This window comes from Phalacrocorax aristotelis, chromosome 6 (assembly GCF_949628215.1).
Source record: "Phalacrocorax aristotelis chromosome 6, bGulAri2.1, whole genome shotgun sequence".
Taxonomy (NCBI): domain Eukaryota; kingdom Metazoa; phylum Chordata; class Aves; order Suliformes; family Phalacrocoracidae; genus Phalacrocorax; species Phalacrocorax aristotelis.
The window spans coordinates 29,810,534-29,834,272 of record NC_134281.1 but is presented as its reverse complement, the minus strand read 5'-3'; positions in this window follow the sequence as shown (position 1 = coordinate 29,834,272).

Here is a 23,739-nt window from a genome sequence, read left to right as displayed (position 1 = left end):
CAAACTCGGGTAAAGCTGCTCTTGTTTTTTCCAGATTTTGGCTCACCAGTACCATTATTTCAGATGACCCAGCAAACAGGCATTTATGCTTCCCTCTGATGTAAAAGATAGCTATCGGGGCTCTTGTGGAGTCACAGATAAGATCTAAAGCTTCAGGATATCACTGTGCTCCCCGGCAGCAGCAGCTTCGAAGTGCAGCGTGACAAGCCTCCCACGTGATTCACAGGAGTGACCCAGAGGGGCAGCAAGCAGCCCTTCGGTAGCAAAGCTGCCTTTTCGCTTATACAAACTAGTGGTAATTGTATACCAAAAGCAAGAGCAGTGTGCTTCAGTGCAGCCAAAGGACAGTTACCATTCTCATTTTAGCAAACTAAAGTTTGGTTCTCCACATAAATCCTCCTCGGGTCCAACCTCAGGTTCATCTTCAGGGAGGATGCTTCACCCATCTCTGTCTGACCTAAAAATAGATGGAAAAGTGTGAAGATGGAGCCAGGCTCTTCTCAATAGTGCCCAGTGCCAGGACAAGAGGCAAGAGGCACAAACTGAAATATATTCATTTCCACTTAAACATAAGAAAAACTTGTTTGCTGTGAAGGTGGAAGAACAAGGCAACAGATTGTCAGGAGAGGATGTGGAGCCTCCAACCTTGGACAAATTCAAGCACTGTCTGGATGTAGTCCTGGGCAACCTGTTCCAGCTGGTCCTGCTTCAGGCAGGAGGGTTGGATTAGACATCTCCAGAGCCACCTGGAGAGATCTCCAACCTAAACTATTCTGTGATCTGGTGATATTTACTAGTTTCATTTCATCCGAAAACATCATTGTAACTTTCTTGAAAGGAGTTGCCAACACCTTTCTGTAGCGCATGGACATGCATTCACAGCCTTTTTGGCTGACATTTGGGAAAAAGCTTGTCTCTCCAAGGAGGCACCATAACTGTGCTTCTTTCCCTGATCCTTCAGCAAAGTTTTCCTAAACAACAGTCTAGCTTATAGTTGAATTTTCATTATTTTCTTTCATAAAGTAATGTCCCAATAATTTTTTATTTTCATTCTTCTGTGTGTGGCAGAAGGCAGAAATCAGAGAGGACTAAAGCCAAACATGGGAGAACTGGGAAGCAGCTTTAGAGTCACTGAGTTACCTCAGGGTTCTGTCACATCCATTATTATTCATTACAATAACCTCCTGCAGACTAATGAACACGTGTCCTAGCAGTCCTGCAGTCACCACGGGGAAAATAAAAAGCTTTGGACAGTGCTAGGAAGGGTCACAATTTTGAGCTAATTTTGTATCACAGCCTATTTTCAGTCAGTGCTGCTCATTCAGGTCCTCCTCAGAGATGCTGTTATGGGAAATATCTTTTCTTCCTTATAGATGAACATCTCTTCTCCTTGCCTGAGGCTCATGTCCTGGGTATAAAAGTGAAGGCCTGATTCTTACCTGGTGGGAATTATATCAGAGTAAGGGTGAAATCCATACCCAAGAACCAGCAAGAGTGAGAATTACTTAGATGTCTGTTCAAACAAAAATATGTATTTGGGAAACCTTATTCAAAATTATATCCAATCACATTTCTACACTGAACACTCTTTTTTTTTGCTGCTTGTAAAAATTTATTTTCTTTTTTTTTAGAAAATAATTTTTAGCAAAATAAAGACTTGTGTCATTGTTTTGCAGAGCTAGCTGACCTTGTGCTAATTAACTGTGTTTGAAGGCACACAACATAATCTCATGCTAAGCAAAACAATGAGCAGCATATAAATAAAAGTGTGCTCTTGCTAAATTTTACTTTTTCAGCTTTAAACTTAAAGATTTCCACGGGAGTAGAAGGTCACTTCACTGGCTATATTTATCTCTTTAAAATTAAGAGGAAGGAAAAAATAGGCCCTTTTGCCCTCGAACTGGAACATAAGGTCAGGATGACAAGTGGTGCTGGCAGGGCTGGGGGAGTCTGGCTGCATCCAAGGCTCCTTGCAGCTCAAGTCATCACCATCAAAATGCTGGCACCGCCCTGGGTTCTGATACGCTGCATCCAGCAAGCTGGAAAACGATATTCCTCTCGTGTCCTGAGTCATTGCCCTGCTGTAGACAAAGTCTCCATAAGATTTTTTTAAAAAAAAAAAAGTGTGCTCAGTCTTTCCTGTCAGTTCCTGGCATGTGAACAGTAAAAACATCACGAGAAAAATACTCGCCATTTGTTTCAAGAAACCCTGGGGAATGGAGATGTGAAATCTGGGAGTGACTCAGAGGCTCTCCTAGAAAATGGCATTTGTCACATGTCCAGATGTTCCACTGATCCAAGGAGCTGCTACCAGGAAAGGGTTGAGCCATCACTTCAGCCCTTTGCCTGCGGCAGGGCCTCTTCTGACCTCTCTTTGCAGGCATGACTGCTGTGATTAGCCATGATGGCAGTCATCTTTGTACTGAAAGGAAGGCAGATCCTTGTGCTGTTTTGCTGTTCCTGCACTTCTTTTGGCCCTGCTTGGCTCTAGCCGGGCTGAGGCTGGCCCACCTCTATAGGGGAACGGGCATGAAGCCTACTGAACTGAAGGGATGCTGAGCTGAGGTTACTGTGAGTTGGAGGACAATTATGGCTCAGATGCCACCCCAAGCCAATGCTCCACAAAAGGCTATTTTTGTCTTTCTAATTGAACATGCTGTTTGGACAATTCAAGTGTCCCCCAATGCTAGAACAACTGGCGATGAAATTAGAAAGCAGATCCTGGTTTGGTAAACCTGGTTTTGATGGTGTAATCATCATTCTCCACCTGTAAACCTTGATTGGACATGACCTCAGTTGCAAACCCAAAGCAGCAGATCATGACAGTCACTGGAAACAGTCAAGGGAAAGAGATAGCAATGACATGGACTGAGGGGTCTTTGAAACCAGTTCCAAATGCAAGCGAAAACAAAAATGGAAAGCAGTAACTCTGATGATCTCATCCCTGAGAGGAGCCAGGGAGTGGCAGGGCCACTGAATATAAGCCTTCCACCACTTGCTGGCAAGCCACATGGTGGGGTTTTCAGAAGCACCCCTAGTTAGCCTGTCCTCCTGCCCACAGGAACCTGTGGGCATCCTGCTCCTGCCTGTGTCTGTGCTTGAGCGGGCTGGAAAATTCCACAGTACGAGTGCACAGGTCTTCTCACCTGGCTGAGCTCAGCAGCATCACTGCAAGGGCGAAGCGAGAAGACTCTGGATGTCCTGTCCACCTTCTCCAGCTGAGTCCAGCAAGCACCGATGCTGCCCAGCACCTCCTGCAGCCCAGCTGCTTGCTTTCATCCCTACAAATAGCTGGGATTCCTTTCCAGTTTTCATCCAGCAAAAGGGATTCTATTATCTAATGAACAAGAAACATCAAGTATACTCTTTGATCATCTCCAGACTAACTCCCACGGCACAATTTTAATTGCTAAAGTTATAGTCATGCAGCTCAGATCTGTCCCAAGGACTACAGGACTTGAGGACACTTCTTTGTTCCCCCCTTTTTTTGTCTCATGAAGAAATGCTTGCCATGCTGGGCAGATATATGACATAACTGCAGTGCCTCAGGCACCCAGAGCAAGTGGAAAAACCCAAGAGTAATGTACCCACATCGTGCCGAGCTTCATCAGTCTGCAAATAGCAGTGATGGCTCTGAAGCTCCCATGGGAAATACATACTCCTTCCCCTGAGTACCACCAGGCTGAAATGCAGCAGCCGAAGGTCCTGCCGTGGGGCAAGGTTCCCCCGTGGGGCTGCAGACAAGTCTGTTGAGTTTGAGGCTGCTCACTGGCATTTGGAAGGAATTTGTTCTGCCAATGGAAACTTCTGTGGCCGAAGCAGTTAGAGAGGGAAAAGCCAGTTAAACTTCTGCCTTTCTCTAAGGAGGGTAAACTTAGAAACATGACTTAGACACGTAATTTAGAAAACCAAGATAAAAATCAACTCAGCTGCTTCTCCCAGAGCTTTTTATGATTATTGCTTACTGGGACAGCTGCATGGACTACGTGCCATGTTTTGAGCGCAGACTTTCTGGCTGAGCCATGAAACACACCAAGTGTAATTTTTGACCATGTAATTTGTCCTCCCCAAACAGACTCAAAAACTAGTGAAACAGGAAAGAATAGGATGTGAATTGTGAAGCATTTTTGTGCATGCAGACTTTGGCGACTAGTAATACCCATATTGAGGTATGATGAGACCTTTGGCAACTAATTTATCAAGTTGTTTTTGACAAGAGGATATCAGGAGATGATAAAGTTGAAAGTCTTGAGATACCAGAAGAGCTGTGTTTGTGTATGGACAGTGAAAATTAATTTACCACTAATTTGGCCTTGATCTAAACTAAACCAAAATGAATGCCATGGTCTCATCTCACCCTAGACTGGCTTCTAGCTGACAGCTCTGAATAATTCAGGAGAAAGCCTCTCCTTGTGCCAATTACTGCTGCAGACAGTTCCCCGTGCCACCAACCCCTTCAATATGCACAATCTGGGTCCTTGCTCCTCTGGCAGATGTTGCTTGCCCAGGGAGAAGGGCAGCACTGCACAGGCAGGGGAGGACTGTTGTGTAAAAATGAGACTTCTGTCTTCCATGTTGGTTAGGCACTTCCATGTGATAAAGGGAAAAGGTAAAAGCCAGCTCTGCACAGGCATCATGAAGAAGGATGGGGGTAAAAAGGTCTGTGTGAGGTTGGAAACTCTGTCCTGCAGGATCCCTTCCTCTTTGCTGTAGAGTGAGACAGAGCCCACAGAAAGGCAAGGGGTGACCTTACGGTTCAGGCGATGGGAAGTCCACAGCTGCCACCACTGCCACTGTTACTTGGATTTTCTACAACACGTTTCTCAGAGACAGCTGCTGGCTAATGGTTCCCAGATTTCTGCTGTCTGGCTTGAGATCCTGCTTGTCATCGTTCATAGCTGCAACTGGAGTCACTGAGAGCTCTGCCACTGCTGCTGCAAGGGGTGTAGGGTCTCTCTGGAGAGCCAGAGCCTAGGCAGGCAGACATCCAAAACCAACAGAGAGCTGTGCCTTTACTTTTAGGGTCTTTAGAGGCAGCAGTCCTAGCCATGCCACTCACCAGAATGTGCAGGAATTATTAGCTCCATCTCACATCAGCCTTTCAATCCTGTGTTGAAAAGAGAGAAACAGGATCAGCCACTGAATGACGAGGAAGAAGCAGGCTATCGTGCTGACTTGGCATTAAGTACTCCTCTAAAGAATAAAGCAAAGGTTCTTTTCAAAAGCTGGAAAAACTTGCAAAGGAGCTAAAGCTGAAATAAAGTTGTGATATGGCCTGTCTAACTTTTGAATGGGTGACTTTTTCAGAGCTACTAATGAAAATAAGTCAAACAGCTTATGGCTCACTTTTGATGACTCCCCTTCATTTAGGGACCAGTTAGTACCAGATCAATGTAACAAGCAGCCAGCATGTGTCATTCCCAGATACTTCATCCCCACGGAGATCTCCTGCCACCACTGCCAATATCTTGTTTGCAGTGAGATCAATGGCCTGGCAGTTCACCTTTGGGCTCCATGGGAAAGTAATTGCAGGAGGAAGCACAGAGAGGTCTGCTTTTGTCAGGCAGGCTCTGGCAGCTTGTCAAACTGGCAGCTTCCAAGTGCAGGCAAGGAGATGTCTTTTAGCCAGGTTTCCTGTGGAAATGAGGCTGTTTGTTAGGATCAGAACATGATCGGCTTTAACCCAAGCTAGCTGACAAGCTGCAGTAAAGACCTTAAAAAAATTTAAGTCCTCCAAATTTCATAAAAATAGAGAAGCACATAGAAAAAAGTTGTGTTATTGATGCTGCTGCAGAGGGAAAGGCAGGGAGAAATTGCCTCCCAGTTATTGCCTTCAGCAGTTGCTGCTGGCCATGGATGTACTCACCAACTAATCCACAGGCTCAAAGCTCCAGGGAACGGCTTGTGCTGCCTTCTGCTTGGGTAACACTAAAGGAAAAGAAAAGACACACGATTGCTATGGGGGCCACAGGCAACATGAGAGAGGAACTGGTGAAAGGAGAGTCCAGGAGATAAGGAGAGGAAAGCTGAAGCTGTTTTGCAAAGAGCCACCTGGAGGCCCTGTGATCGTATATTGAAAGAGGTTTGCTGGACTATGGGCTATGGCAGTACAAGAGGTGTGGTAATGTAAGACAGCCCACAGGAAACCAGGCTTCATGAAACAGCTTGGTCAGGTTTTTTGGTAGGATTCAATAATATTCCTTTTTTTTTTTTTTTTTTTTTTTTTTTTTTACTTTTTGGGAGAGGATTAGAAAGCTGGCTAGCTTAAATCTGTGCCTTAAGTGACTCTGATATTCTAGGCTCTCTGATTACTAATGAGAAGAAAAATAATATGCTCGGAGATTTCTTGCCCACCTCACACAGTGTTGGGCCATTCTGAAGCCAGAGAATGAGCCTGCTGACACCCAGAGGTGAACTGGATCCCCATGTGGCTCTAGTTCTCACACTGATGCCTGAAACCATACTGTACAAAGCCATGAAAAACCAGATACAGAAACCCAGGTAGAAAATCCATTTCAGCCATGATAACAGATTTTTTTCCTTATCCAACATATTCCAAAGTGAAAAAAATTTCCTAGTATAGTCTGTACTTCAAGAAACATTTTTTTTCTTGGGAGGGACATGCTAGTACTCAGCTTTGCTACAAACATTTCTGCATAGCAAGTGTTGCTCACCTGCTCATTCAGAGGTGGAGTGGAAACTTTTGGATTGTGATAGTGAATATCACTTCACCAAAGCTTTAGAGCCAGTACTGTTCTTCCCATACCCCTGTGGTAACATCAGTTGCAACTGATGGTCCAGGTGAATTGGTCTCAGTAATGATCTGGTCCGTTTATGATTTTGCCATAACCCCGGTGTGGGGAAGGGCCATATCCTGGCCCTGGATGTCAGTGTGGTTTCAGTGCCGAAAGCCACCTTCTTCAGCAGATGTGATCTGCCTGAATACACAGTTGTTTTCTGCCTGAAGAGAACAGAGACTTTCATGCTTTCCCTTCTTGTCCCAGCACACACAGGAGCAACAGTTGGCAGCCAGAAGACCCCAAGCTGGATATTCTCCTACCCTGAACCTTCTCAACAGCACTGAAGCTAATGGACTGAAGCAGTTAGGACTGATGTGGCAGATAAAATCTTTATAACTGCCCAAGAAGCAGTATGTTAATTTTACTAAATTTAAAGCTAGCAGCTAGAAAACAGCCTTAAAGCTTTTTACTTTTAACTGAGCATGTTTAACACTGTAAATGGCAGAGAGGACAGGGAGAGGAACAGCCCATGCTCATTAATCAGAGTAGGACAGCACTTAAGTAACAGGCTCTCATGCAGAAAAGTAGTGTTTAGCTTAGCTCCTGCAGTAGTTTTTGTGCCATGGATTAGTGTTTTTGCAGAGGAAAGGGACAGAAAGCTAAGTGAGTCGTCTTGCTTTAGCATAAATACATCTCACATTCAGCTGCACTTGGCAAACCAAGAGAAGAGGCTGCACTTGGCAAACCAAGTTGTATTTAGCCTGTAGCTAGAAATGTTTATAATTCATTCCTGAAAACAGCCCTGGGTATGTCATCACATTGGAAAGTGTTCAGCGGGTGTCAGCTGAAGTATGTGAGGTAGGCAATTATCTTGCAAGGAGTCTGTGGATCCAGGTATATCTTGTATTAAAATACCTGCCACTCACTGCAGTCTGGCCCGTGTGAAAGGCTGAGCTGCTTTGTGATTTATTTTTACAGCTCCTTGGGGTCAAACCATCTCTGCAAAGGAGGATTTAATGAGAAGGACTGACCCATCCTGCTCTTCCTGCTATTTGACGATGAAATGTTAACCAGCTTCTTCTCAGAAGACAAACTAGGGGTCAGGCCAATTCTGTATAATCAAAATTGCTATTAGCTTTACACCACATCCCCTTTTCATGTAGAAGGATTTGCACTGACACGTGCATACCCTGTCCCATAATGTAATGGCATCCCCTATAGCCACCAGTGCAACCAAGTCATTAGCCACCCTTCTTCACTTCAGGAACTTGTGCCAGGTGATAACAGAAACATTTCTCTGAGCAGAACAGGTCAAACCCAGCAAGTTCACCATGGGTGTTTACTGGTAGCTGGGTTTGTGGCAGCTCCTCAGGACCGCAAACAGAAAACTCACTCTGAAGACCTGATCATCTAAAAGGAGGATTGGGAAGCATGCAGGCAGAGTTAGTCTGTCTTCACTAGCACACTAAGCCATGGTTTGAGGGCTCCTGAGCTCTAGTCATGGCCAAGCATTTTGCAGGCATCATAGAAGAGGGATGGGGAGAAACAGGTTGTAATTCCAGCAAAACTGTGAACTTCTCCAGCCAACTACTGCTAGAAACATCTTTGACTCAAAGCTCTGAACCTTTTGAGGTGTCCCTTCTCCTACCAGAAGAATGAAATGTTCTTACTAAAAATGGGATCTGGGGTGGGATGCAAACAGCACCTAAGCACCTTCCAGCCTCTCAGGACACTTGCCTTTGAATCTCAGATTTGAAGCTTAGACCCATCTTGATTTAAAAGGATAATGACCAGCACACACCTTAAAACAACTTGGCCCAGGCTCTGTCTTTCTTTTGCTTCAAACAGCGAGCTGCATTTTCTGCAACTTTAATTGGTGTCATCAGATTGTGATGGCAGACTTCCATTTCAAATAGTTAATATTACTTTATGAGATCAATCCCTTTAGTAATTTGTTCTTTGCAGTTACTGCAGATAGCAATGATCAGAATATTTAAAATATTAGACTGCAGCTTTTCTGCAATGGCCAAAAAAAGAAAAAAAAATCTGGAATATCAGAAGGTAATGACAAGGTCTTTGGATGTTAGAGCCTTTTCCTGACAGGCAGGGTTCATATTCCTAGCCAGGATCTGGTTTATATTAGGTAGAGAAACTGAAGTTTTATTTTAAAATTTGAAGAAGAACTTGTGGTCCTGAAAGCTGGAAAGCTTCTAACTCTACCTACCATAAAAAACGACATTGCTTCTACCCACAGCCCTTGCCCTGCATTGCCTAGCCAAGCAGATGGTTCTGAAAAGCTACCCAGACCATGACCAGTTTTACTGCTTGTGGCAGCAGATTGCAGTCTGAAAGCAACACTCATCCAAGGTCATATACCTGAATGTTTTAATTTTCTTTGCTATTATTGTTATGTTGCAAAATCATCTAGTCTCACCTATTTTTCATTTATGGCTTAATATGGCCTAGGTTTATATTGTCTGAGTAATTACCAGTATACAGACTTTTTACTCTGTGAATCATAAGTGTCTGGGCAGACGTTTTAATTTTATCAGCTGTCATGCCCTGGAAAGATAATTAAACACTCTCCATTTTCCATTTAAAATGGTGTTCAAATCCAGGGCATTAAAACCGGAGAGATTTCCAAAAGAGAACATGCGGGTAGCTTCAAACTTCCCTTTGGCACCCAGCCATCAGAAAGGTTCAGTAGAAGTTCACAATTTCCCATTGTGTAAGACTATTTGTTTAACATTTCTTTCGTCTGAAGTGGCCTTGTCAAATGAGATCTCTACATTATTTTCATTTGGGCCATCACTCACATATGAGCTGTCACTCTCGTAGAAGCAGTTTGACTTTAGGCTTAACAGGAATGTAAGCATAAGTAGATAAAATTTTTTAAAATTCACTTAACTTTTCAGTTTAATCATAAAGTCATCCTTCAAAAAGAGACTGGGCAGCTTCAGAATTGCATGGTGTAAAAGCCAAAAGGCACTTCCAAGGACCAAGGTTCAATAACTTGGCTCACTGTGTCTTTGTAGACTGGCTAGCCCAGGTTTTGCAGCCAAATTGCAATCTCTATAACTATATTTTGACTAGATTAAAAAAAAAGCCTCACATTGTTTTGAGTGAGGAACATATCCTTCTTCACATCCTGTCATGCATGGCAATGCTGAGTGGGGTTAAACGCTCACCACCTTCCCCTCCTTCAGTGTGCAGCCATCCACATGCTATAGGTACACATCATCTGTGATAACCTATGGGTTCCCTTTGACACGGTGTGTCCATGTGTTTGCTCTATATGATATAATGACATCCCCCTAAATAAATTAATGTCATCTCCTGCCAGGTCTGTGTGTCAGAATTTAGCTGGGGGTTGAAATCAGGGTTGCTGTTACTGCTCTACTGCTCCTCGGGCCATGGCTGTACATGCAACTGCTCCAGTCAAGGCTTTCAGCATGCATGTACTTGCCTGTGTATCTACTCACCTGGCTGATAGTGAACCAGTATAGCGGTATTTTCTCTTAAGACTATAATAAAGATAATACGGAAGGGGATCTTTCTGAGACCTTTTAAAGTGTTATATTAACAGGTAATATCACTAAACATTGAACAGATCCATCTCTACTAGTATTTGACAGGCAAATAAAAAAGACCACATTACTGCTGGCATAGAATCACATGGGTTGGGAGGGACCTCTGGAGGTCCTCTACTCCAACCTCCTCATCAAGGCAGGTCCAGTTACAACAGGTTGCTTGGGACTATGTCCAGTCAAGTTTTTGATATCGCCACAAGACGAAAGTTTTACAACCTCTCTGGGCAACCTATGCCAGTATTTAGCTATCCTTATGGTAGAACATTTTTTTCTTCTACAGAGTTGGAATTTTTACTTGCAAGACGCATGCAATCAAAAGGAAAAAATTCGGCCCTAGCTGGATCTAGAAGCTACAGTAATTTCTGGTGTGGTCCCTCAGCCCTCAAAATTTCTTCCTTAGCATTTTTCCCCTGGAAACAAAATTACATTTCTCTCTAATCTACTCAATTGTCTATATATCTTACTTGTGTCCTAGAAACTGCCAAGGCTATGTCTCATTTTAATTTCTTGATGGCCTTGCTCAAAGGCCTGCTGTCATTGTATGGAAGTCCAGTATATTTAAAAAATCAATTACAGAAAATGATACAGTTACAGAAGACTTCCAAACAGCTTCTTTGGATTCAATACGAAAGAGTTAAATGACTGCAGCAAGAGCAGTTGTGATCACCAGGGCTGCCTTTCAAGGGTCAGTGTGTATAGAAAGAAAGTAATGTAAGTTGATGCAATGGGTGTAAACAGAACATCCCCAGCAGGATCCTATACCCGCCCTACACCACACCCTAAAAAACACTGCCTCCCCAGGGATGCATCCTCCCTGGGCCCCAGCAAGTCACTGCTGTTTCCCTTTTGCTGATCACAAAAGGAAGGAGGAAATGAGTTCAGTTAATGCCCCTGCTAGCTAGGAGCAACAGAGCACGCTCCTCACATCGCAGCATTTTTCATCATTTATGTATCTTTAATCTGGAGACACAGATCTCAGTTTTTAAAGAGACTGAGAGTATTGCTGGTGTGACATGACAACACTGTATTGCAGAACCATGTGCGAAAGGGAGCTATGGCTCAGACTGATGCTCTCGGCTTGCAGCTCTCTTTCTCTCCCAAGTCTGATATTTTTCAGTTGTGGTCACCAGACTGGCCCTCACTGCTGACAAGTGGCACTGCAGCAACATCTTTCTGATGCTTCATCTAATCTACTGTAGCCTTACTTCATTGTTAGAGATGTGGTGATACTAACACAGTACACATCAAATGTCAGCTGAGAGACAGGCTGTCCCCAGAAGGAGAGCCATCTGAATTGGTAAAAGAAGAATAACTTGACGTGATTACAAGAATTAACAATACTAAACATGTCTCTGGGAGGCTCTTGGCAAGCTCCTGATTGTCACATACATTCAACGAGCTGCTCCTTGACACAATATTGTCATCTTCAATATCCTTAGAGAACAGAAAATAATGCAAGTTTGTTGTATGTTTGCCTTAAATAGGGGATGCTTCAGCTCTTCCCTGTTCTCGTACTTGATTGATACATATATTTCTACACACTATAAATCAGAAAATTACTATCTTTGGCACCTATAATTTTAAAGATTCCTCCTCTAACAAAATGAAACACTTCTGAAATGTTGGTCCATCATGTTAAAGAGCTGCTGCTTATTGTCTCATAGGAACTCACATTTCTACAGTGGAAGATACTTGGAAGTTTGCAAAGGAACAGTTATTTCAAGTTTGAGACTTTAAAAAGACATTTTTAAATTACTTATGACATTGTGGGAGAGCTTTGACCGATCCCTTCCCTGCCCCAAGCCCCAGTGGCCACCTCCCAAAGCGATACAGAGGGTGGGCAGTGCAGAGGATTCAGATTTCAGAAAATGTCTGAAAGTGTTGTTGAAAATGGAGGAGTTTATTCTCCAGTTTTTCAACGGGGAAAATAAAATTGTGTAAGATGCAAAAACATATCTTTAGCATAGCACATTTTTGATTTAACAAAGAAAATGAAGCAATAATTTCCAGCCCACTGGAAGGAAGTGCAGCTATTTGCACAGTGTATTCATGTAGGCTCCCTCTGTGTTAGCATGCGCCACAAGCTGTAGCTATTTTAATGCTTTTTAGCTCTGGCATTCTTATATGTCATCGAAAACATCCGGCTTTCTACGAAACAAATCTGTACTCTAATGAGGTAGCTGCCTAGAATACATATTCCTTTACATGTTATCAGATAGGAAGTTTGAAAATGAAACAATGAAATACACCCAGAACAGACCAAAGGAGTTCCCCAAGATGGAGATCCTGTGTATATTGTGAAAGGGTCTACTTATGTCCAAACTGGTAAATAGTTCCTTCTTCCACATTGTCTTCACTATTCTTTGCTTTTTTTCAGGGCTGAGCATAAAATCTGGTCTCTTCCCTGGTTCTCTATTTATGTGACTTTGCCTGTTACAAAGAGTTGTTAATGAATACGATTAAGCTGGTACATCCTTAAGTAACATTAAGCTGCTTCAAATATATTCTTCCTAACATATAGCTCTTTTCCGTATATCCAGAGAAGATTTATAAATCTCCTGTAATTTGCCCCAAAGGAGTTTACTCCTTTACATCTTTACAGTTAGTCTATGTGTATTTTGAATTTATCTAGCATCCTTCTGCTTTGACCTTCACCACACTTCCTTCCCAGATCTGCTTTTCTTTTTGACGTCTGGGTCTCTTTTCACTTGACTTTCTATGAGGTCATAACTCCAGTGTGTTTTTGCTCTCAGAAAGCAAAAATCACACCTGGGATTTCAGAGGAGGTGCAATTGCCGTTGCAGACTTAGCCAGCCAACCAGCCTTGCCTGCTCTTGGCGCAGGGAGAGCTGACAGAGGGGCGTCACCTATGAAATGGTGGGAAGCTTAGTTGTGGTATTGTTCTCTCCATGCTTAGAGTTTGTAGCTATCTACGAAGACTCACACAGACTGTCCTTGCTGTGTATTTGCTGGCTTTCCCCAAAGCAGACTGCAACCCCTTATTCCCTATTTGTGCATTAAACTCAACCAGAGGTGCATCTGAGGTGCATCAGAGGCACTTCCAGTACTGTCTTCTTTGACGCCTAACGTGTCATTTTGCTCTTCTAAAATACCATGTCCTGTATCACCTCTCCACTATATTCAATAAAAAGCCAAACTACCAGCTGTGTTTACTCTTCTACCCCAAATGATCCTTCTACCCATCAGCTAAGTTTCAGAACCTAGAAATACCAGCAGGGCATTTTCACTCACCCACTTTCTCTTCTTCCCAGTAAGGAATTGCTGCAGCATTGGATTCAAAAATGCAGCTGGGATGTAGGTTTGGAGCCCACCTTGCTGCGCTTGTGTGGTATCACACAGGCTCCTCCAGCCTGTTGCAAGACAAACCCTTGGTCTTGTGTGGAAGGGCAGTGGGACATTCAGTGAGGGCTGAGGAGTGAATCTCCTGGACTTTTTATTCTGAAAACTAATACATTCCCAGTTATTAAGCTAGTTCTCAGCTCCCTTACCCCATGTAAAGCAGCCATGTCCTGCCTTCTGAAACCTCCTCCTCTCTCTTTGCCAACTTCTCCATCTTCTCATGCCTCATTCCTGTGGGACTGTACCCATCTGAAAAGCAGAGCTTCTGCCCCCCTGTTCTTTCATGGGAGGCTGGTGGCGTAAGCTTTTTTCCTGACGCAAAGCAGCTGTCTCCTTTGGGGAGGTTATTCACACTGCCTAGTTTCATGCATCCAGCTTTGGTGTCTTAGGAGATGCTTAAAAAAAAAGTCTTCAGCAGAGAGCATAGCTTAGCTGGACTGAACCACATGTCAATTAGGCTCCACTGACTGTAAGTAAAGCCAAGACAAACCACCTTTGTAATGCAGACATTTAAATTAGGCAATAAGATTACTGCCTCCACCATCACTCTCATGAACCTCCATTGCCTGTCCAACGCTCATCCAAAGTTTGCTGTTTGGCTTTGACACAAATGTCACTGCGAAAAGGTGGGAATTACCTGTAGGAAAACACAGGATTTTGTCATGCCCAGGCCAAAATTTTACTTTAACTGCTTGTAAACCAAGGTCACGGTGCTGCTAACACCTCAAGATAAAAGTGTCATTGTGGCCCTTTTCTTTATGTTGTCTGAAGGACTAAAGGAACTAAAATGTATTAAAGCATTTAATTCTGGTGACAGACTTGCAATTAACACAACAGGTAGTGAGGGACTGCAAATACACAGGGACATTTATAACATGATTCAAGACTTTTTTTTTGCATGCTGAAGCAATAAAGCTAATTCAATATGTAATTTTCTGAACAAATTCTTTCTTCAGGTTTCAAAATGTGCATGGCTGCCAGTACATCTTTTCTTTGCAAATAAATTTTTTTGTCTTTGCATCAGTTTCTCCCACCATCAGGTTTCCAAGAAGGATGTTCAGTTATCTAAAAGCTGAAGCTGGTTTGAATGCTTGCCAGCTTCGAGTGCATCATGTTCGCTATACACTGGACTGCTTTGAAAAAATATGCCTTTCATCTGAAATATTCCATCCTTTAGAGATACATTTTATCTATATTTCACTGAAAGAAATTTCACCTCCCACTGGCATCCAAGGAAATTTTGCAGCAGGGCTGAGGTAAATTAAAATTGACTCCAAAAAGGGAGGGTTATTTTTGTTAATAAAATTAGTAAATGCCTCTGTTAGAAAGCTGTGAATACCAGGAAGGACAGTTGCTTCCTGTCAAGTAGAAATACTGCATTTATTTAGACAGCACATTTCAACCCACATTCAGGGCAATGGTCACAAGAGATGCCAGGGCATACACGGGACAATAACAGAAAGTGCTCAGGAGATGTCTGGGCTGGCCCAGAAGAGGTACAGCATCACTAAGACGAGGGAGGCAAGTGTTCCTCCTTTTCACTTTTAGCAGAATATCAAGTAAAAGCAGCATATTGCAGCACCAAGGTGTGTACAAATATGAGCTCCAGAAACACATGCAGCCACCTTATGGCACAAAAATAACCTGGTTAGACCTATTGCAGTGTTGACAAGGAAGTTCTTTGAGTAAATCAAACTACCTTGCCTGCAAACCTCGACCTGAAAATGAGCCATAGATGCTTTCCAAACTCAGATGACTAAGTTCCCTTGTCCTGATGATTTGCACTTGCCTTCTGCTCTGCACTCTGTAATTCAGGCAAAGACTGGCAAAGCTGGTCTATGTGAAGCTATCTCTGCTCACAATCTGTACCCCACGTAGAAATAGGAGCTCTCTGAAATGTCCCCAGGGAAAACATACTGGCTCACATTTCACTCATTTTTTTTTGCTCATTCCTGTAGAGTCACTGTACCTTTGGGTCCTTATCTGCACCAATGTATTCACTCCATCAGCAGCTAAAAGGAAGACACAGACATAGGTAATTTCCTCTGATGTTGGAAGATACAAGCCTGGAGTTTTACTCATACAGTGCAATACTTCTTTATTAAAAGCACCATGAAATCCTGATCCCAGCAAGATAACAGTTGCTGAGTTAACTCATTGCTGACAGGAAATTTTGGTCCTTTCACTAAGACATGTTTTATTCTTGGTTTTAGGCGTAGTTTTTTCACTACTGACACCAATGGGCATATTATCTAAAGAACTGAGCAGGACCATCAGAGGGTGCGGAGGTAGAAGTGTGTTTTTGTGGTTGAATACCAAGTTTGCAGTTAAGAGGGGAAATAATCTTCTAGGGAATTATTTGCCTGGGAATTACTTGACACGTGAAAAACTATCTTAGATGAATTACATACTTCATCCAGTGAGGATTAACTTTACTGAACTCATATGAAGAGTCTAATTGCTTCTATAGTTCCGAGCACCTAAATCTCTGCCATTGTATCACTATGCAAAAAATCTGAATGATAAGAATTATCAGGATTGTGCTGGAGGACAATTTTGCCATCACTTTTAAAAATAAAAAATATTAAAATACATTAAGTAACACAAGCAATAATGATGGTTTAAGCACAGTAACATACAGCAGGTGGAAAAGAGCAATGGTTACTAGCCAGAAACTGAGAATTTTTGGTAGCAAAATAACTACTTCTTTCTCGTGAACCCATCTCACAGCCTCTGCTGTGAACAGAACTATTGATCTGAGAGAGGGTGTTTTGCTCTGAGGTTTGCGTTCAGACTCCCTGTAAACAGGCAGCTCTACTCCAAGCATGCTGCCCAGCAGTGTGCTTGAGGCACGTAGAAATGACCTTTCAATTCACAGCCTCCTTATTTTCTGACCGATAAGTCCTAGCCCAACCCAAGTACTGGTTTTCCTTTCATCTGCATATGTACAGGTACTTTCTTGTGAGTAAATTCAGAAAATACAGTTCCTCTGTCTCTTGCATCCACCCAGATTTCAGGCCAGCCTTCACTTGCCTTCCAACCTTTTTATCATCTGCAGCTGAGTCATCTTCCATGCTTCCTGTAGTCTGGATTAATTCCTTCTTTGGCAGATGGGATTTCCCTCCCACTCTTCCTCCACAGACCCTTTCAGCAAAATATCTTGCTTCCCTGCCTTAGCTTTTCCATCTCTAACATGGGAATCAGTACACTTCCCTTTCTTGGAGCTCTTTTAAGAACAAACCCACTTCTATCCCCAAGGTACCATGATGACTGTCCCAGAAAACTATGTAAGCAACATAATCCATAGTGTGCTTTCACACGGGTATCAGTGAATGAATAAATGTATTGCATTTCTCTTCCCAGCTAACCACATCTTAGGAATGGAACGTTATAGTCACGCTAAGCAGATCCTTCCAAACAAATATCAGTTGCTCCACAGACAGGACTGGTGTGGCAGGTAAGGGGCAAAAATTGAGGTCTCCCACATGGCGTTGAGGATTTGTGGGGCTCAGCCTCAGAGGGTGGAGCGCAAGCAGGAAGAGAAGATGCTTAATGGACTAAGTACAGGCAAGCTGGTTTCTGGGACACAGGCAATGATGAAGGGTAAAGCTTAGAAGCACTTTTAGCACCTCATTCAGGAGCCAACCTCAGATTTGAGCAGACAGCCCTAACTGCTCTTCCTCTGCAGCCCTGGTCACACTACAGTGACAGAAAACAGTCTCCTGAGAAAAACCACAGTGCTATAGAGACTGCTGAGGTTAATGAAAACATCATCCACTTGGCACTTGGACTGTGCCAATATTGATCAAGTTGGTGATGTTATTAAATGGACTCCCTTTCGTTTGAAATGCAAACAAGTAAATATTAGTGCTACCTCTACTGAGACTTGGAGAATGCACATACAAAAAAACCCGTTCATTACCCTTATGCATTGCTTAGAGCATACAGACTGTTTGGAGATTATGTGCTATATCTCAGCTAAATTAGCCCCAATTATAAGAAAGCTAAAAGCAGAAACAGCTTGCAGTTTATGTTGGACAGTAGCTTGTGAATTGAAAATTATATGGAAATGCTCCGTATTCATGTTTCATCTGTATTTTCTCAGCTCAGAGTTAAGGTCTGAAAAGCTCTCTGTGCAGTCACAGGTGTGTGAGAACATTGCAGTGCTCCTAGGACAGATGTGTCTGAGAAACCTCACAGTATCCCCCTGCGATGAATGGGATGGGACCCAAAGACGCCTGAACTTGCTTGGCTTCCAAGGATGCATTAAATTATTTTCACAGTCATGCAAAACCAAAGAGGATCCAATTCTACACAAACTTCATACACATTCTTTGCAACGAGTATGGACTCCTTCTTTGGAGGGTAAATAAAATATTTACAGTCTATAAATCTTGGAAAATTGCTTTCTCTTTCAGCAGCAGATCTACTTTCCTGGCCTGCTCCAGGGCAGATCAGGTAACAGTCTCCAACTCATCTCCTAGCCCACAAGGTTTATGTATTTATAGAATATCTTGGAAAAGATTTTGTGATTTACATATGATTTTCTGCTGGAGAGGATACTGAACGCTTCTACAATACAAATGATGTTCTGCATATATTGTTATAAGAGCCTTTTGTAATACTGCTTTGTAGTACACAGACTTTTTTTGTTGGCTTCGCTTACATCTGGTATCTTTTATGGGCTCTGAACCACTCACATTTCTGAATTATTTGCATGTTTTCTTAATACCATTGTGGCTGAGATGAGAGCTGGGCTTTTACATGGCACTTTACTATCAGGACATGCATGTTCAAACAAATGGTAATTCTAGGGATTTGTATCTTTAAAGTGCTGATCAAATACAGCAAAATAAAACTTTTCACCATTCAGGTAAGGAACCAAAAAGTATTTACGCCTGTTTCACTGAGGATTGAGAAACTGAGTCACTGAAGTTGACGCCGTGCCCAAACAGGCCCAGCGCACAGCCCAGGTGGGACCCCAAAGCTGATACTCACCTCACAGACCCCACCATGCCAAGTGAAAAGCAGGCTTCTTGTATTTCACAAATGGTGAGTCGCATTCGAAGAAACCCTGATCCTATTTTGGACCGTAGAAACACAACTTTTGGTGCACGGCAGTGGAGGGGACGTTGCCACGCAGTCGCAGAAGTTATTGGGCTAAATTTCTTCCCATCCAACACCACGGAGTTGGGTAAGGGTGAAACACCTCCAGTACTTCTTTAGTTGTACACACAAATATATAATGAGCTTACATACGGTATTCAGTTTCCCTTCTAGTCACAGTTTAGAAAAAACAGATAACACTTAGATAACGTTTAATCCAGTTAAATGGAGTAAGATTACTGGAGGTAGCTATTTTCTGAAAGGAAGTACAGGAGCGCAGGTGGCTGTGGAGATGAGTTGACTGTTCTTGTTCCCCAATTATTGGATGTATGTTAGGACATTTAGGAGCCCAATGGGGTCCTAATTGAAACAGAAAATAGAACAACACTCATGCTCTGCTTCTTGATAACTGGGATCTGCTCAGTCTCTTAGTTATGCTGGTTTTTTGTTCACTAACTGCTCCACCTGCAGCTAAAGTCACAAGTGTTGCTGTCTGCTAAAGAGTACAAATTGGTCAGCCTTCTTCCTCCACCTTCATCCCATTAAACGAACTAATAAAATATTTGGTCCTGATCATCCAGACACCTCAAAGCCTGTCATGGAGTAGATCAGCATAAAGAAGACATCTGAAGACAGGGTGACATCCATTCAGACCACACAACACCACGGCTGAGCGACCATTGAGGCTCGCTGCTGATGGATACCTTCAGACATGCTATTTTCAGCTAATCCTTAAATTTCAGATTTAACCAGATCTTTCAGACCACTCAAACACATCTGTGGAAAGGACTTATGGAGATACGCAGGGACCATGAGAAAGGTTTTGAACAAAGCTGATGGCACAATGTTCTTTTGTTTTTGAAAGGCTTTGCTGGATGAACATCAGGTACTGAGAACTACCTTCCCCTTTTTGGTCAACAGCAGAAGTCACAAATAGCACAAGATGCAGGTTCAGGTTTGCTCCCAATATTTTAACTGCCAACAGCAGCTCGTGGGGGAGAGTACAGCCCCACAGCAACTGAAGGAGGAAATTACATTTTGTATTTCTTTATCATAGCTGTGCAAAGTTGGGAAATCTCCCTTTACCTTTGCACAGACAATGAAAAGCAAGAATTTTTTAAACTCTGCATGAAGAGCTCCACCTCTGAACATTAACAGAAGCTTATTTAAGTATCTTTAAAGTGTTCTCTTTCAGTCTGGCTCAATCCAACTTTTCTTCAGCATCACACCTGGACCTCTGAGTCACAGCAAACCTCAGGTGCTGGCAGTTCTTTCCCTCTCCCTCCTCCAAAGAGCACATACACACACAGACACAAAACAAACAACAAACCCAGTAACAGATGTTTGCACCGTCTCAGGCATAGTACCTCATTAAAAATTACACTGCTACAGTGCTTGGAGGTAGGTTAGTATTTAGTTTGGCTTATAGTTTCTTGAGACTCCTAGGGCAGCACTCACCTTAGGGGAGATGCCTCCATATATTTTGAAGCCTGGAGTACCCCACCCCATGAGCAGCAGGCTGTAGATGTTGTTGGAGCTGATGCAGGAAGGCTGCAGCTTTCCTTTCTTCTCCTGTATCGCTGTCGGTAAGACTTTCATCTCTTACCCCCCGCCTAGAAAAGGCTGCATTATCTCTATATTTAGCTTGATCACCTCGGTGGGTAATAATACCACAAGCTTCTCATAGTCATGTGCCTGACCCCTGCCTCCGCTGTGGCTCAGCAATTTAAGGAAGCTGTTAGTGACCCTGAGCTGGTTTTGCAAGACTACAATAACATTGACTGTCACAGGCTTAGGCTGTGGAAGAGATGCCTACCTCTTCTTTTTTCCTAAGGCCAGATTCCCTTCCATTCCCCATGGCCACTGGTGACAGACATTATTCTGGGTATACACTGTCTTTTTGCCATGAAGAGCACAAGTTCACCCACATGCAGACTTGCATCTCTCCTCCTTGCAGAGGTCCAAATTGGGACTATTTTGTGGTGGAGGAGGGCAGGAGATGGACACCCTACTCAATCCATTTGGCACCCTGCATGAGAACGAGGGACACCAGTAGATATTCTGCGTAGTCCTTCAGAGACAGTTTATACTAAAACAGAATCAGGGAAGACTGGGTAAGATGTTCCACCATCCCCACATCAGCCTGTGGACCTAACTTGGCTTTCCCCTCACCTGTCCTTGTTGTTCAGCAACAGAAGAAGCTGATGAGAAGACTAGGCACCCATGCTGCTTCACAGAGGTCTTTGGACTTGAAAAAAAGGAATATAATTAAAACTTGTGAAAACAAATAACAAAGAACTACTTTTTGGTACTGCCCTTCACTGGTTCGAGAGTGGCCAGAATGCTTTCATGTCATTTTTAACCAAAGATGAGCCCCACCACAGCCTCTCACTGGGATGTATAAATTTTCGAGCTAGTCATTGAATCCAAATTTCTAGATCCAAAATAGTCCCCATTATTTGGACATTAGTTCAAAATGATGGAAAGCTCACTTTTTCATTCTGCTTAAACCTGAGTAAATAACACCCAAACTGTGTGTCACATTTTAACACGGTTCAATGGAAACACTAATTCTGATTTGGCCTCAAACCAAACTGAACTTACCTAGAGAGAACTCCTTAGCGATTTTCAACTGTTAATCACCATGAGTGTGTATTACAACTTTTTTTGTAGCTTTTTTTTTGAAGTGTAGTCTCAGATACTGGCCTTTTAATTCCTCCTGTTGCTATTGCAATTCCCTCTCTGCCTCTGCTGGCAATATCCTCCCTGCCTTTTGGGAAAAAACATCCTTCTTTCTACTGACTTTTTTTCTTCTTCCTCCAAGAGAGAAACTTTTGAGCAGCTTAGGGAGCAAGCGAGTTTGTTTTGATAATGAACTGAAAACACTTTTTTGAGTAATTACTGCTGAAGTGGTAGCATTTCCACATACCTTCAGGTTGAACAATGACAGTTCTTGAGGAGGATGGACAAATAGACACTGACAAAGTAGGCAAGCATGAAAGGTAAAACTTTTTACATGTTTATTGAGGGAAAGCTCCCCAAAATGATGAAGGAGTGATTGCCTTCCTAAAGACCATCGAATTGCCCTGTGAGGATGGATTCACCTCCCATGGTTTAGATATCAGAATTTAGGTGCCTGTACTCACGCTAGTTATCCCAGTAAAACACAAGCCTCCAGGAGATCATTCATTTCATCTTAAGATAAATCACCCTTTGGAGGTCCTTATTTCTCTCCACTGACTTTAAAAGGAGCCATGGACGACTAGCTGTAGCATGGACATCTAACTCTGAGATGCCTTGGATAAGGCAGACAAATCCTACCCTACAGTTCTGTATCATAACCTATATGTAAAAATTACAATAAAAATGCATTTGTGATTAATCACATATCCATACAAGTTGTGAAATTCTATGTAATTGTTCCCGTATCAACTATAATACACACATTCTGTCAGTTTAATGTTTTCTGTAAAGGTGCGTAGCAACAATTGCTCTGAAAGAGCTCAGTGGTTTGGACCAAGTTACAATTTCTACGGGAATCATAACTTTGCTTTGATTTGAATGCAATTAAAGTCTCTGCCATAATAGCAGCATAATGACAAAGAATATTTTTTCTATATTTTCTCAGCTTGGAAATTAAAAGGGAATAACATACAATGTTGCACAATGAAATAGACCTTCAATTCCATACGGACAGCAGTATTCTTAAGTCAGCATATTCTCCTTCCTGGTATGAAAAGGGATGCAGACAAATCCGTTTATATATTTATTTTGAATGCCCACTTCCAGTGCATGAAAAGAAGCAAGTTCTACTAGCAGTTAAAACATGGCGTCTTAACCATGGCTTGTAGCTTTGCTCCTCAGGCCCACTCTGTGCTTTAGGCTTCTTACTGAATCATTGTTTGCCCACCTGCAATACTGAGACCTGAGACCTTATTCTAGTACAGGCTGTGTTCAGGTTTAACTTTGCACATGGCACACAGTCCCTTGCTGCAATGCTGATAAATGGCTTGGGTAGAACACAAATGATGACTTCGCCCATGCCAGCTTTTACTGTCTGAAGCAATCCTTCAACTAGTTATGAACTTGGAATGTTTTTGGTCTTTTTCTGGTGCATTAAAATACATGAAAAATCCCATAATTCCTCATTACTGTTATAGCCACAAGTTTTTGCTTTATGTTCTTGCAAACAATATTTTTATGGGCCCCTGAAAGATTTATTTACTTAAAAATTAACAACGCTTATTTCCTAATGTAGTCATCTCAATATTCAACATCAGCAGTTAAGATCTTATAAGAAGTAAACTGCTGTTATTGTATTACAGCTGTCCTGCTGAGGAGCCATTACACAGCAACTCTTATCTCCTGTCACACTAACCCAACCCCTTCCCAAACACCCAGACAGCAACATTCAACATAAAGTACCTTATATGAAGGATGGCTTCCCAATAATCCTTCCCATTTGAGCCAAGGTCCTGGCAGCGCCTTTGAGGCATTTGCTGCAATAGCATGTCCAAATGAATGTGGTCGGTAAGCTTAAAAGGCTTAAACAGAAAGTCATGCCAGGCTAACTGGTACTGAGAAACAAGTGTAGACTAGAAGAAAATGTTCTTGGCTTTTTTATGCTAACTCAGTAACGAGCATAACTCAGCATGTGCTGTGGATCCAATTCTGCACCATGAAAGTCAAAGGGATCTTTTGCTGGTGACCCAAACAGGACCATAGTACCCAGTCCTCACTTGTCACCGATCTCCTGTGTATTCAGGTGGTATATTGCCTTGTTGGAGAAGTAGTATAGCAAACGGTGGGGGTTTCTGACAAACTGTGCCTCTAGGCACGCAAATCAAGTCAGTCATAGTTCATTATTATAGTACAGGTACACGGCCTACAACTCCAGTCCTAGCACAAAACATATTTTAGGCTAAGCAGCTCAATGTATTAAC